A 17,016-nucleotide genomic window follows, 5' to 3' on the forward strand; every position below is an offset into this window, starting at 1 on the left:
GTCCAGTCAGAGTCATCCAGTTTCTGACTTGCTATTATGACAGCTTTTAATTTAATTTCTAAAATTTTAATGAATTAAATGGCATTATCAACATTTCTATAAATTATAATAAAAATTAGAGAGGTTATTTCTTCCTTACCCATATATTGAAGGAAATTGTGGATATCCTTTAAACGTGTTGTGCTTTCTAAAAAAAAATACATACAGTAGCACAGCAATGTCAATAACACAGGTAGCCATTCATTGCATACTCATTCTTTTTGAAGGTTTCTTTTTCCAAGCATAGAAAAACGTTGTTTATTAAATATGCTTTGAGCATGTAAATGACCCAGTTGTGCCACTGGGGTCTTTTGCCAGAAGAGGAAGGAGTGAAAAACTGAAATTCTCATAACAGTGTCAGAGGACTCCCTGTAGGACAAATTGAAGCTGTTCTAATGGGCATTGTGCATTTGCACAAGTGTAAGTTCAGGTTGTCCCCAAGGGCATTACAGACTTCTGGAATCACAAACCATTTCATGGTAGACACTTCTAGTTTTAACAATTGAAATAACACTTTATGTTACTATTTACCACCATGGATGTCACTTCTGGCATATTTGTTCAAACTTTAGTTTATATGTAAAATTTACTGTTAGTGCTTTAATTAGTATAGCCTTGTTTGAAGTAACCAAAACATAATTTGAATAAGGCCAAAGTTCTAGATCCTCTTTGGGAGCAACCTCAAATACAGTTGTCCTTCCCATGCAAATTTCAGACATGCAAATTTTAGACATATATGTAGATCCCCCATTATAAACTAAAATCCAATGGGAAACTTTACTAGGAAGAAGACAAAGAGCAAATGTAAAACAAAGCCAGGGAGTGGCTTGCAGTGGGAGGTGTCCTAGGTCTGTGCTTCTCAAACTGTAATGCCTATGACTTTCCTAGTGATGTTGTCAAAACGCAGATTCTGTTTCAGTAGTTCTGGGGTGGGTCTCTCAAGAGCCTTTATTTTTAACAAAGCAATGCCTGTGAACATTTGCCATTCAACAGGTCTTCATGATGGGAAAACCTAGATTATCAGAGAGCCTTGATCATTGAAGAAACAACAAATAATAAATGTGGCTGGTATGCAAAGAGAGAAGCAGGAAGGACCAAGTGTGTTCAGAGAGGCCAGCATGGGTGGGACCTCGTCGGGTAGTTCAAGAATATGTTCTTTACCCCAACTTACAGGAAAACCAATGAAGTATTATTGAACGATTTTGAAAATGGTGATAGCATGTTCAGAGTCTTCTTTAAAGTATTAACAGAATAACATGTTAAGGAGCATCCATTCAAAAAATAAAACCTAATTTACCTACTAGTAATATTTATATTTCATATTTAAATAGTGACATGTACCTTTCTTGACAGCAAAAGTATTTATTAAAGAAATAAAATCGCCTGCACTTGGATCATGGATGGTGATATGGTTTGGATTTGCTGCTCTACCCAAATTTCACGTTGAATTCCAATCCCCAATGTTGGAGAGGGTCCAGGTAAGTGGTGATTGGATCATAGGGGCAAACTTCCCCCTTTCGGTTCTCATGATAGTGAGTTCTCACAAAATCTGGTTGTTTAAAAGTGTGTAGCACCTCCTCCCTTCTCTCTCTTCCTCCTTCTCTGGACATGTACAACATACATGCTTCCCCTTCAGCTTCCCCCATGATTGTAAGTTTCCTGAGGCCCCCTCAACCATGCTTCCTGTACAGACTGTGCAACTGTGAGTCCATTAAACCTCTTCTCATTATAAATTACCCAGTCTCTGATATTTCTTTATAGTAATGCAAGAACAGACTAACGCAAAGGTAAATTATATGAAGAAGTGTCCCAAATGCTCATGGTCCCTACTTATGCTACACTGCCTTATCTCTGCAAGCCTTCAGCAATAGCTTCATAGGGAGTTTCTTATAATCAATTGACAGTGGAAGAGAAGACTCAGACCTGGATACAAATGGTTGTGCACCATATTCAGGCAGGTGGCTGCAGCAGTACAGCTCCTTTCTGGGACATTTCCGAAGGACAGTGGTGAAGGGAAATCCTCCCAGTTAGAAAAATCCTAACTGATGTACTTGGTTGTCCAATTTGCTTAAAAGGAGAAATAAATAAATGTGTGATTATGTATCAATTTATAGGCTATGGCTAATGGTTAGGCTGGATGATCAGGGACTTGGAAGGAACATAATTAGAATACTGGTGAAAAGGATATTTGAGAGAAGGTGCTTGGAGAGATGTCTCTAACTGGGTATAAATTATGTAGCTATCTGCTATGGCTTGAATGTTTCCCCTCCAAAATTCAGGTGTTGAAACAATGGCCCATGTGACAGTATTAAGAGGTGGGGCCTTTAGTAGGTGCTTAGGTCATAAGGGCTTCTTTCCTTGTTGATGGGCTTAAAGCCCTTATAAAAAAGGTTTCACACAGCCTTCAGTTTCCTTGCTCTTCTGCCTTTCACCACATGAGAACCCAGTGTTCCTCTCCTCCAGAAGAGTTTTCAAGGCACCATCTTAGAAGTAGGGAAGGGACCCCTACAAGACAACCAAACCTGTCAGCATCTGGATCTTGAAAATACCAGCTCCTAGAGCTATAATAAAATAAATTTTCATCATTTATAAATATGTAGTCTCTGGCATTCTGTTATAGCAGCACAAATAGGCCAAGACAGAAATAGGTACCAAGAAGTGGAGTGTTCCTATAACAAATACCTAAAGTGTGGAAGTGTCTTGGAAAGAGGTAATGAGTGGAGGCTATAGCAGTTCTGAAGTGAATGATGGAAAAAGCCTGTATTTTTCAGGAATGAAGCATTAAGGACAAGTCTGGTTAGAATTCACAAGAGAAGAGCGGTAGGGAAAGCCTCGTTCTTCTTAGAGATTACTAGAGTGGTCATGAACAGAATGTGGGTAGAAATATGGATGATAAAAAATATTCTGATGATGTCTTAGATGGAAATGAGGACTATCTTATTGGAAATTAGAGGAAACACTCTCCTTGATATAAAGTGGCAAAGTACTTGGCTGAATTGTGTCCGTGTCTTACTTAGGACTTTGTGGAAGGCAAATCTTAAGTGCGATGAATTATAATATTTGGTAGAAAAAATCTATAAGCAGCAAAGTGTTGAGGGTTGTTGCATGGCTTCTCTTAATGGCTTATAGTAAAATGTAAGGAGAGAGGAGCTATTAAAAGATGAGGTTTGTAATCAAAAAGGAAGGAGAATGTAAAGATTTAGAAAATTTTCAGCCTGGCCATGTAAAGAATAATAAAGTATGTTTCAAAAAGAAAGTCAATGGTGTGGCCAAGTAATTGTTTGATCACGATATTAATATAAAAAGAAGGAAACCAAGTGCTATTCATCAAGACAATGGGAAAATGACTCCAAAGGTATTTTAGAGATCTTCAAGCCTGTCATGTGTATTACAGTCCCAGAGTGCCAGGACCTTGAGGGGAACTTGGAACTCACTGCCTAGGGCCACCTCAAGTCTCTGCTCTCTGCATTATGACACAGAACTCCTTTGCCAGCTGAGTTGTGTCTCAGGTTGGGCCCACCTGCAGCTCAAACTACTGCCCCGCAGTGCAGAATTGGTAAGCCTTGGTGAGATTCATGTGATGCTTATTCACAAGCATGCAGAACGGGCACATGGATTTCTCCACCTAGATTTCAGAGGATGCCTCAGATAATCTCAACACCCAAGCAGAGACCTGTCACAGGGTCAGAGCCCCCACAGAGACTCCCAAGTGGGGCAATTTTCAGTAGATCTGTGGAAACAGAGCTGCCAGAAGACCTCAGACCTGTATAGCTGCTAGCTACAGTGGCATCCTGGGAGAACTACAGGCACTGGACTGCAATCCATAGGAGCTGCAGTGTAAGATGCACTCAAAAAAGCCAGAGAAGCAAGGAACCAGGAGCCTTATTGATGCAACCCCTAACATGGTGTATTTGGAAAGTGGGACATAACATCAAGGGTATACTGAAGCTTTAAGATTTAATGTTGTTTGCACTGTTGGGTTTTGGACTTACTTGAGACCTGTTATTCCTTCTTTTCTATTTCTCTCTTTTGGAATTTAAATATTTGTTCTGTGCTTGGCCCATCATGTATTTTGAAAGCATGTAACTTGTTTGATTTCACAAGCTTATAGCTAGAAAGTAATTTACCTCAAAATGAAACATACCTTTAGTTCTTACTCATACCTGATTTAGTTGATACCTTGATGAGACTTTAGACTTTTGAGTTAATGCTAACATGAGCTAAAACTTTTTGGGCTATTGAGATAGAATTTAATGTATTCTGCATATGAAAAGGACATGAATTTTGGGAGGCCGTGAGCAGTATGCTATTGTTCGTTTTACCTCCAAAATTAAGGTATTGAAACTTAACAACCAATGTGATGTACCTTTTAAATTACCTCCTAAATGTTGTAAATTTAAGAGGTAATTAGGTCATCAGGGATCCTTCGATTTTCAATGGTATTAAGGACCTTATAAAAGAGGCTTCAATTTGCTTGCCCTTCCACCTTCGACCACGTAAGGATGCAGTGTTTCTCCACCTCCAGAGGATGCAGCAAGAAGGACCTATTTTGGAAGCAGATCACAGTCCTCACCAGAAAATCCAGTCTGATGACATCTTGGCATCTTGGTCTTTGACCTCCTACCCTCCAGAACTCTGAAAAAGCACATTTTTGTTTCCTGTAAATTACTGTCTTTGTGGTATTCTGCTATAGCAGCACAAATGGACTAAAGACAGTGTTTGTAGCTCATATGGATGTTCACCAGTGTATCCTCTTGATTATTAAAATCCCCAGCTGAGGAGAATTTTAATAATCAAGAAGATAGAATGACCCATTCTATGATACCAGTTAGCCTCAAGTGGCTATAGTGATAGGGATGGAGGTTTGCCTGGGCTTAGCTACGTGGATTTCCAATTACCAAAGCAACCTGTCTAGGGCCACTGTGAGGTGCTCAATCAACCAGAAAAAGAAGCCAACACTGAGTCCTCAATCCGTAATCATTAAACTAGATGTCAAGTTGATTACATTGGACTGTTTCTATCATGAAAGAAGCAGTGTTTTGTTCCTAATAGAATAGATACTCACTCTGGATACAGAAATGGCTTCTCTATGCACAATGCTTCTGTTGAAGCTACCATCCATGGACCTACAGAATTTCTTCTTGAATGTCATGGTATTCCACACAACATACCTCGTGATTAAGGAACTCACTTCACAGCAAATGAATTGGAGCAATGGGACCAAGTTCATGGAATTCACTGGTCTTACGATGTTACTATGTTCCCCACCATCCTGAAGCAGCAAGTAGAATAGAATAGTGAAATGACTTTTTGAGGACTCGTTTATAGCACCAATTAGGTGGTAATCATTTGCAGGGCTGAGCAAGGTTCTGCGGAATGCCATATATTATCTGGATTCACATTCAATATACGTTGCTACTTCTCTTATGAGCTGGATTCATGGGTCCAGAAATGGAAATGGTGGAAATGGGAGTGACACCATTCACCACCTCTAGTGACCCACTAGAAAATTTTGCTTCTTGTTACTGCACTCTTATCCTCTTCTCTCCTAAAAATCTTAGCTCCAAAAGGAGAATATTTATACTAGGAGGTACAATGGTGATTCCATTGAGCTGGAAGTTAAGACTGCCACCAGGCCACTTTGGTCTCTTTATTCCTCTGAATCAACAGGCAAATAAACAAATGACTATGCTGAGTGGAGTGATTGATACTGACAATCAAGGAGAAATAGGGCTACTACTCCACAGCAGAGGTAAAGAAGAGTATGCCTGTAATACAGAAGCTCCCTTAAGGGATCTCTCAGTATTATCAGTTCTTGTGATTAAGGTCATTAAGAAACTTCAACAACCTAATCCAGGTAAGGCTAATACTAACCCAGTTTTGTCAAGAATAATAATAAATGAAGACTATAATTGTCAGGAGCATTTCCTCCTTTTTTGTTATTAATATATGTTTGTATACACTTCTGCATACATAGAAAATACCTTTGTTTTCTTTCCTTTCATGGTCCTTTATCATGTAACATAAAATATATTTTTATATCATGGTTTTTAAGTACTGCTAATTTTACATCTGGCAATTTCACTTTCCAGAGTTCAAGGAGAGCAAATAATACCTAAAGACTTAATGTCCTCTTCTGGAGGTGTTCAGTGAGTTTTATGCAGGATAGTTTCATTATGCTAGCCAGAATTGTGACATTTTTGTATTTATTCAGTCATTTACTGTGGTTTGAGAAGATGCATGTGGGTGCCAAGTCGACAATAGGGAGACAAGTAATGGATCTCTCTGTGTCACCTTGACTTGGCCAAGGGATTCCCAGATATCTGGTTAAACATTATCTCTGGGTGTCTTGAGGGTGTTTCCAATAGATATTAACATTTGAATTAGTGGTCTGAATAAAGCAGATGGCACTCCCCAGTGAAGGTGGGAATTATCCAATCTGTTCTGGGCTCAAATGGAACTAAAAGGCAGAGGAAGATTGAATTTGAATTTGCTTTCTTCCTGACTGACTGAACAGAGATATTGTTCTTCCACTGCCCTTTATGCGCCTCATTCTCAGGCCCTCAGACTAGGAGTGAGGTCTATACCATCAGCTCTGCAGCTCCCAACCTTTTGCTTTCGTGTGAGGTTTTGATATATGTATACCTTGTAAAATGGCTAAATTAATCTAATTAACATATACATTACCCCACATAGCTTTTTTTTTTGTGATGAGAACACTTAAAATCTACTTTCTTAGGAATTTTCAAGTATATAATATATTGTTACTAACTATAATCATTGCAATGTATAATTGATTTCTTGAATTTATTCCTCCTGTCCAACTGAAATTTGGTATTCTTTAACCAGTATCTCTCCAATCTCCTTATCTCCAGCCTCTAGTAACCACTATTTTACTCTCTGCATTTTTTAATTCAACTTTTTCAGATTCCACATGTAAGTGAGAACATGTGATATTTGTTGTTCTGTCCCTGGCTTATTTCACTTACTATAATGTCCTACAGGTTTACCCATGTTGCCAAAATTACAAGATTTCCTTTTTTTGAGACAGAATAATATTCCATTGTGTATATATGCCACAGTTTCTCTATTTATCAGTTGATGAGTGCTTAAGTTGATTGCATATCTTGGCAGTTGTGAGTAATGCTGCAATTAACATAGAAATGCTAATGTCTCTTTAACATATGATTCTATATCCTTTGAATGTATACGCAGTAGTGAGATTATTGGGTCACATGGTAGTTCTGTTTGTAGTTTTTTTAGGTATGCATATGGTTTTCCATGATAGCTCTACTAATTTATATTCCCAGCAACAGTATACAAAGCTTCCCTTTTCTCACATTTTTACCAGTGTTTGTTATCTTTCATCTTTTTGATAATAGCCATTCTAACAGGCATGAGACGATATCTCCTTCTGGTTTAACTTGCATTTCTCTAATGATTAGTAATGTTGAGCATTGTTTTTATGTAGTTGTTGGCCATTTGCAAGTCTTTTGAGAAATGTCTGTTCAAGTCCTTTGCCCATTTTTAAAATCAGGTTATGTGTATTCTTGTTATTGAATTGTTTGACTTTCTTATATATTTTGGATATTACCCCTTATCAGATGTATGCTCTGCAAATATTTCCTCCCATTTTAGGTTGTCTCTTCATTCTTAATTATTTCCTGTGCTACGCAAAATCTCTTTAGTTTGATGTAATCCCACTTGTCTGTTTTCACTTTTGTTGGCTGTGATTTGGGAGTCATATCCAAAAAAATCACTGCTCAGACCAATGTCATGACCTTTCCCCCTATGTTTTCTTCCAGTAGTTTTACCACTTCAGGTCTTACATTTAAATCTTTAATCCTAGGTCTCATATTTAAATTTTTAATCCCCTTTGAGTTGATTTTTGTATGTGGTGTGAGATGAGGGTCTAATTGTATTTTTCTGCATGTGGATATACAGTTTTCCAAACAACATTTATTGAAGAGACTATCGTTTTTCCATTGTGTGTGTGTGTGTGTGTGTGCCTTTGTCAAAAATTTGCAAATTTATTTCTAACTTCTCAGTTCTGGCCTATGTGCCTGTTTTTATGACAGTACAACAGATAAATGCCATTTTATTTTAGCCTCATAGTAGATTTTGAAATCAGGTAGTGTGGTGCCTATGACTCTGTTTTTCCTCAAGATTGCTTTGGCTATTTGTGGTCATTTTGGGTTCGAATAAAATTTTAGGATTTTTTTCTCTTTCTTTATAAATATCATTGAAATTATGACAAGAATTGCATGAAATCTGTAGATCACTTTGGATAGTATAGGCATTTTAACAATAATTGTTCTTTCAATACATGAAAATGAGTTGTCTTTCCATTTACTTCTTTTTTCAATTTATTTCAGCAATATTTACAGTTTTCAGTGTACAAATTTTTTCCTCTTATTAAATTTATTTCTAAGTATTTTATTCTTTTTGTTGCTATCAAAATTTAATTTATTTAATCATTTTCTAAGTATTTTATTCTTTTTTTGATGCTGCCATAAAAGAATTGTTTTCTTGATTTATTTTTCTTATAGATTATTGTTCATATAAAGAAATTAAATTGCTTTTTGTATGCTGGTTTTGCATCCTGCAATTTTACTGAATTTTAAAATAATTTCTAGCAGTTTTGGGGTAAAAATTTTGGGGGTTTGTATATATAAAATTATGTCATCTGCAGAGAGAGACCATTTAACTTCCTTCTTCCTAATGTGGATGCCTTTTATTTTATTTTCTTGTCTAATTGTTCTGGCTAGGACTTCCAGTAATATATTGAGTGGAATTGGTGAGAATAGGCATTCTTGTCTTGTTCCTCATTTTAGGTTAAAAACTTTCAGTTTGTGTGATGTTATCTGTGTGCTTTTTATATATGGATTTTATTGTGTTGTGGTGCATTCTTTCTACCTCCATTTTTTTAGAGGAATTTCATGAAAGAATAGTAAATTTTGTCAAATACTTGTTCTGCATCTACTGAGATGATTATATGATTTTTCCTTTTATTCTGTTAATATGGTATATCGTATTATTTGATTTACATATTTTGAAGCATCCTTGCATCATATGGCTAAATCCCACTTGGTCACGGTGAATGATCTTTATATTGTGCTGCTGAATTTTGTTTGCTTGCATTTTGTTGAGGGTTTTTGCATCTATTTTGCAATTTCATAAAGGATATTGGCCTGTATTTTCTTTTTCCTGCAGTGTGCTTGTCTGGCTTTGGAATCAGAGTGACACAGAACTTGTATAATGTATTTTGAAGTGTTGGTCCTTTTTCCTCAATTGTTTGAAAGAGTTGAGAAAAATTGGTATTCATTCTTATTTAAATTTTTGGCATAATTCAGCAGTGAAATCATCAGGCCCTGCGTTTTTCTTTTATGGGATTGTTTTACTGATTTAATCTTTAATTCATTATTGCTTTAATTTATTCATGATTTAGTCTTGGTAAGTTGTACATTTTTCAGAAATTTATCCATTTATTTTCAATTATCCTATTTGTTAACAAGTAATTGGTCATAGTCTGTTGTGATCCTTTTCTCTGCAGTATCAATTGAAATGTCTCTTCTTTCATTTATCTTTTTTTAATTTGAGTCTTCTTTTTTTGTGTCTTAGATTAGCTAAAGTTATGTTGATTTCATCTATCTTTTCAGAAAGTAAACTCTTTTGCTGATATTTTATATTGTTTTTCTTCTAGTCTCTATTTTATTAGTTTGTCCCTGATCTTTATTATTTTCTTCATTCTGTTGACTTTGGGCTAGTTTGTTTTTAAAATATTTTTTTAAAATTCTCTCTTGATACCCTTTTTGGTTCAGTGGTGGTTCTTGTTTCCACATATTTGTGAAGTTTTGAATTTTCTTTTTATTAATTACTTGTTTAATTACATTGTGGTTTTAAAAGACACTTGATATGATTTAATCTTCTTAAATTTGTTGAGACTTGTTTTTTGACCTACTAAGGGAGCTATCCTAAAGTATGTTCTTTTGCACTTGTAAAAAATGTGTATTTTTAGCTGTTAAATGAAAAGTCCTGTATACCTTTATTAAGTTCATTTGGTCTGTAGTGATCTTTATTAATTTGCAATGTCTCTCTTTATCTCTGGTAATATTCCTTGTCCTGAAGTCTATTTTGTTTGATAACCACCTCAGCTTTTTTTATTAGTGTTTGCATCATATGTCTTTCTTCATTCTTTTAATTCTAATTAATGTCTTTATATTAAAAGTATTCTCAAAAATTTATAGTTAGATTTTGCTTTTACATTCAACCTGACAATCTGTCTTTCATTTGGTGTATTTATATCATTTATATCTAATAAATATATTGATATGCAAGGTTAAAAGCTATCATCTTGCTAGGTGCTTTTTTTCTATCTATTCCATCTGTCTTTTGTTCACTTTTTCCTGTTTTCCTGCCTGACTTTGGATTAATATAAATTTTTTTCATTTTATCTTCATATGTGGTTTATTATTTATATGTTGTTTATTTTTTGGTGGTGTTCTATGTGTATGCAATACATCATTTTAATTAATCAAAATCTACCTTCAAATAATATTATACCACCCACATAAGTAGTATAATAACCTAAAAGCAGTATACTCATTATTCTTCCCCCCAACCTTTCATGCCATGTTGTTATATATTTTACTTTCACCTGTACTATAAAGACACAATATGTTACTACTCTTTTGGACATTCAATTATCTTTTAAATTAATTTATAATAAGAATAATATTTTCTATATGAACCTTAATTTTAATGATTTTCAGATATCTTTATTTCTTTGTGTAGCACAAAGTTTCTCTTTGGTTTCATATTCTTTCTGCCTGAAAAACTTCCTTTCATGGTTTTCTTTTACCCTAAGTGTCTAATGCTAATACATTTTTTCAGCTTTGTCTTAAATGTCTTTGTTTCATTTCTTTTTCCTTGTTTTCCCAGGCTTCATTATTTAAGAAAAAAGTGATAAGTAACGTTGGGATTAAAATCAAGAACAACATTGGCCTTTACCTTCTTTCCAACCAGTTTCCCTAAAACTCCCTACAGCCACTTTTTGTGTTCCCAAATTCGTCTTTAGTGAATCAATAGCTTAATCCCAAAATTTCTGTGGCAAATCCCAAGGTCTTGTTTCCTCAGCTTCTCCCCTTTCTCCTGTCCCACACCCTCTCTTATTGAGGAGTCTGAATGCATGAGAGAGCTCAGAGTGGTGTCCAAGACAGAGGGGACTGCTTTACATTTAAGAGTGAAAAGAACTGAGAAGTACAGAGTATTGATGTGATGGTCCCCATAGTTTGAAGTACCAAAATGAGGCTAAGGTATCAGAGGAAAGCACACTGGTCTTGTGAAAGGATACTCAGTGGCCTCAAAGTCTTCTCATTGCGAATACTCACTGCTTGGTGCCTTTCTGGCACCAATTACAGAGCCACACTCAGACCATGTGCTTCTAAATCCTGATCATTTGAATCTTGGTGCTCACCTGCTTTCTCTCTAGAGCCTGCTTTAGGATGGTTTTGTTTTGCATATCCTCTAATTTTTTTTATTGTCTCTCCATCAACTTCTTCAGCAGGGGCCACAGCTTACACGTGTTTTTAAAACTAAGCTGCAGAGCTTCAATACAGCAGATGTTTATTTAGCTGAACACCTTCCTGCAGGCGATACTCTTCTGCTTCAGGAATTCGGTAAATTGCTTCAGATCTTTCCACAGAGTTTTGATGTCTTGGCTTTTCCTTCAGCTTTTCCTTGTTCACAACACCAGGGGAACAGAGCTGAAGTGTAGGGGATGCCCAGTCAGGGCTGCTGTCAACCCTGACCCTGGCCTAGCCCTTGGGCTTAGAGGTCTCTAGCCACTATGGGTTACCAGCCCTATTCCAATCTGAGGTGCGCAATATGCCATTCCTGTGCAGAACTCACATAGCATAGAACACTGGGAATCCCCCATACCTCAGTGTCCACCCAAACTCTGCCCACTTTCTGATCCTTTGAGATGAAGGGAGGAGAGGCAGGGAGACACGCTATTTATTGGAAGCCCAGCCAGGTCAGAAATCAAGTAAGCCCAGCTTCCACCATCCTGATCCATAGCCTCCATCATCTAGTGGGGCCGACAAGGCAAAATTCAAAGTCACATGTCTCACCATGGAGAAACTGGAAGGCATCTTTTGCTGAGTATAGAATTCTCTGTTGGCATGTTTTTCCTCCACCCAGTTTGAAATGTTACTCAATCCATCTGGCTTGTGTACTTTCTTTTTTTCCTCTGGCCCCTCAAACTTTTCTTTTTATCTTTGCTTCTTAGACAATTCAACAAAATGTATCCGAGATTTGTATTTGTTCCTGATATATGTTTGTTTTGGTATTTATCGTGCTTGAGGTTGTATGAGCTTTTCAGATCTTTAGTTTGATTCCTTTCATTATTTTTGAAAAATTCACGGCAATCACATCTTCAAATATTTCTTCTGCCTCTCTCCCTTCTCCTTTAAGATTTTAATAACACATACTTTAGATGACTTGATATTCTTTCGTGATACCTGAAGGTTCCATTTTGGTTTTACTTTTTTTTTGTTTAATTTTGATAATATCTGTTGATCTATATTCAGGTTCACTGTTCTTTTCTCTGCTGTGTATAATTTACTGATGATATCACCAAAGGCATTCTTTTCATCTGTCTTCCTGTTATATTTTTAAAAAATTCTAGCATTTTTGCTTGACTTTCCAAAAATACTTTCCATCTCTCTCTGAAATTCTTTATCAGTTCATACATGAGAACTTTAACATATCAATCATAATCATTTTAAATTCCATGACTGATAGTTCCAGTTTCTGAGTTATATCTGAGACTGGTTCTTTTGACTGCTTTTTCTTTTTACTTTGGGTTCTTTCTTGCTCTTTTGTTGTTTATTTTACTGTTTTAAATTGAAATCTGGTCATTGTGTGTAGGACAGTAAAAATTAATATAAATAATACTTTAAAAAACAAATAGTATGTCCTGAATTATGAAAATCTAAAATTCTTTTTTAATAGCTGAAGTATATATTTGAGATATGAAGTTAAAATGGACATTGACTTTCAACTTTGGTAGTAATAGGGCACGCCCTTAAAGGTATGAGGTAGAAGAATGAACTACTTTAAGATTCTTCTTAGATCTAAATAACATCTGGATAGACAAGACCTTTCCAAAATAGTGAGTCACCACTCAACCAATAATATTTCTGTGAAAGTAATCATTATGTCATTAAAACAGGATTCATAGTTGTACTTGGTTCCTCTATAAAACATTCAACTCTAACTTAGGGTAACAGAGGTATATTAGTTTGTGTTCTACCAGAAGAAAATCCTGAGACATTATTTGAGTACAAGTAATTTATTTTTGAAAAGTTGATAAGTGAAAAAGTGAAGTAAGACAGGAAATGGAATGCACCCACTAAATGGTAATTTATCAGCCAAGTTACAATTGTAGGCAAACAGCTTAATTAAAAAAAAAGGGAGCCAGTGTAGTGCATGAAATTTAAATTTATCTCAACCAAAGAGCAAAAAATTGGTAGCATTTATGAACTAATTCCTATTAGTTACTTTTTTATAGGCAGTCTAGGAGAGATTCTATGAGGAGCATTCATTTTCTAGCTCTTATAATCTGTCTTAGAGAGGGTATAATGACTTCAGCCATCAGAGCATGCCCTCAGCTTCAGATGTAGTATTAGAGAAAATATTGGTGGACACAGACAGTATCCATGATAGGAAATCAATATGAATCAATGGGCAATGTGATCTGTGGCTCATATTTCATGAACTCTTCAACACTAGTGATACTATAGCAATCCTCAAAAAAACTGAAGTTCTGGTTTTTCCATAAGTCATCAAAGAAATGATAAAACTGGCTTTTACAGGCTTAAGAAATTGAAAAACAGTGTTTCAAAGTGAGTCATAGTATACAGTTTATACATACACCTACTTACACATGCCCTCTTAATTGAAAGAGAATCTTCTCTGATTTTTGCCAAATACCTTTAAAATGGTAATGGAATGTTATCTAATTTTTGTTATAGTCTTCATCTCTAACTAACACTTATAAAGCAATTCCTAGTCACATTATCATCATCCATTGGTTCATTACTTTTGGTGTCTTATACACAGGGCAGCCAGAAACACACTATTGTGTCTGTGAATAGTGCTTTTGAATTGAACAGCGCACACAGCCTGAACAGCCATTCACAATCCCTCTGCAAACACTTGTCTCAATACTATTCATAGAAGCCCTTATTTTTCCCTCAATAGTTTATAAATCTGGCCCCATTTTCTGTACTTTCAGTGCAACATATAGAAAGTCAGATATTACTGTATTTACCTTTCTCTGTTAATAACTGGTCTCTCTGTCTGGAAGTTTATAGATACTCTCTTTATTCCTGGAATCTGGGACTTTTTGCCAGGAGTATATTATACTTTGGTTGGTATACTATAAGTGCTATCCCTTGCATGTTACTTATATTAGGAATTCAAGATTTCCCTTGCTTCTAGGTAAAGGCTTGATGAATTTTAGACTGAGGGACCTAATTTGACAATTTTAGAGTCACCAGTTTAGAGGGTATAAACACTAGAGAATGTCAATAGTTGTTAGTTCTCTAAAATACCCTTAAAGATGAATGCTCCAGTATTGACTCAGAGCTTCGATTCACCCTCATGAGTACCATGCTTCCATTGCTTTAGACCCCATTGCACTACAACTGTTGTGTGCCCGCCCTCAGGTGCCTGACTTCCAGTTATGACCTGCTATCCCTGGGGCTGCAATGCTATTGCACCCCATCCATGGGGCTCTTGCCTCCATTGTGTCCTGGCATCATTGGATTCATGCCAGTGTTGCATCCCATCCCCCTAGGGCTAAGTCATTGCAGCAAGGCCAAGAGACCTACAACTTGATTCTGTAAATGATGTGTACAAATCCACAAATCAGTCACTGGCACCACTGCTGCAACAAGTGCACGTGTTACCCGCTCCACAAGTGCACCTGTTCCCTGCTCCCAAAAAAATCAGGATGAAAGAGTAAAAATAGCCTACAGAACTTATTGAACATCATCAAGTGAACCAATATCAGCATTATGGGAGTCAAGCAGAAAAAAAGGAGAAAGGGACAGAACATTTATTTGAATAAATAATAGCTGAAAATTTCCCAAATTTGGAGAAAGATATGAATATCCATATTATTTTACCTCAAAAGTCCCCAAACAGATGAAATCAAAAGAGGTCTTCACTGAAACACATTATAATCAAATAGTCAAAAGTCAAAGACTAAGAAAGAATTTTGAAAGCAGCAAGAGAAAAGCAACTTGTCACATACCACGGAAAATTCATGAGGATATCAGTGAATTTATCAGCAGAAACCTTGTGGCCAAAGGAGAATAGGATGGTATATTTAAAGTGGTGAAATAAAAATTGTCAACCATGAATACTGTATCTAGTGTCATAGTAAATACAGTAAATACCGTTTCTGTATTTACAGTAAATAGAAACTAGTAAATGCAATTTCTGTATTTACTAGCTACAGAAACTTTACTGTATCTAGTAAAGTTATCTCTAATAAATGAAGGACAGTTAAAGACTTTCTCAGATAACCAAAAGCTGAGGAAATTCATCACCACTAGCCCTGTCTTTCAAAAATGGTAAAGGGAGTTCTTAAGCTGAAACAAAAGAATGCTAACTATTAACATTAAAGCATATGAAATTATAAAATGCAGTAGTAAAAATAATCACATACAGAATACTCAAAAATGAAGGTATATAGTACTTAAAGCAAATAAAGAGCAATTTCTAATTCAATATAGAGGTCAAAAGAAAAAAGTATTAAAAATATCTAGAGCCAAATATTTTGTCAATGGACACACAATATAAAAAGATGTAACTCACTATATAAACAACATAAAATGTGGAGAGGAGACAGAAAAACTTGTAGAACTTTCCTGTGTAATTGGGGTTGAGATATTATCAGTTTAAAATATACTATTGCTGTAGGTCTTTTCTCCTTAGTTCAGCTAAGAGCCAGGTCCTTGTCATATGGCCATGAAATATTAGGCTCACAGACACTTTGAAGGATGAGAAAAATGGAATTTATTGGGTAAAAGGGAAAAAAAAAGGGAAAACAGGGACTCTTGCTCTGGAGTCTCAGCCAAGCAAAAATCCTGCTAGTATAGGCTTTCCACCTCACAGATTGAATCCCAGGTTCCACCCAGGAAAAGGAAGGGCCAAGCTCCTCCGGGCTGTAAACAGGTGCAAACTTCTCGAGGCCCCACCCTGGTGCACATTATTCCCAGAGCTTAGGCTGGTCAGAGGTTCCTGGGGACCCCTTTATACATGGCTGTCTCATTGCCCCCTGAAAAGAAGTACATCTAACTACCATTAGAATCAGGGTAAGGATAAGGACAAAGATCCATCTTAACTGCTTCCTGCTGACAGGGGGTGCTGTTTTGAGGAAACATCAGTCAAATCTTCCTCACAGGCCTATCTAAGGATTCCCAGCAGACTAAGCCATCAACTGAGGCTCTGGTTGCATGACCATTTGGAGTTTGACAGCCTGAAGGCAAGAAGAGACAAACCAAGTTATGAGAAAACATTTATCAAAATGAAACAAGGGAAGGGGTAAGAACAGCTTAAAAATCCCAAGGCCTTTTGCCAGTTTACACTGGGAGAGGGAGGCCAAAAGCCCAAATGGAAAAAAAAATTTACCCTTTTGCTGGCATGTTCCCTTCCTCTGAGCCCAAACCTAAGCAAACCAGTTTAAGGTTTGGGAAATTAACTCTTTCCAGTCTGGAGGATGCATCTGAGGGGAGTGTCTCATAGCATGGAGACACAATTGTCTATCAGTGAAGAGAGGGCAGAGGAGGAGAAAGGATAAAATAAGGTGCTTTTCAAAGGAGTTCCAGGGGTTCAGGATACATTCAAAAGAGGTACAGACTGAAGATAAATTACTACCCATCTAGAAAGAGGGAAGCAGGCATC

This window comes from Pongo abelii, chromosome 2, assembly GCF_028885655.2.
Source record: "Pongo abelii isolate AG06213 chromosome 2, NHGRI_mPonAbe1-v2.0_pri, whole genome shotgun sequence".
NCBI classification, from domain to species: domain Eukaryota; kingdom Metazoa; phylum Chordata; class Mammalia; order Primates; family Hominidae; genus Pongo; species Pongo abelii.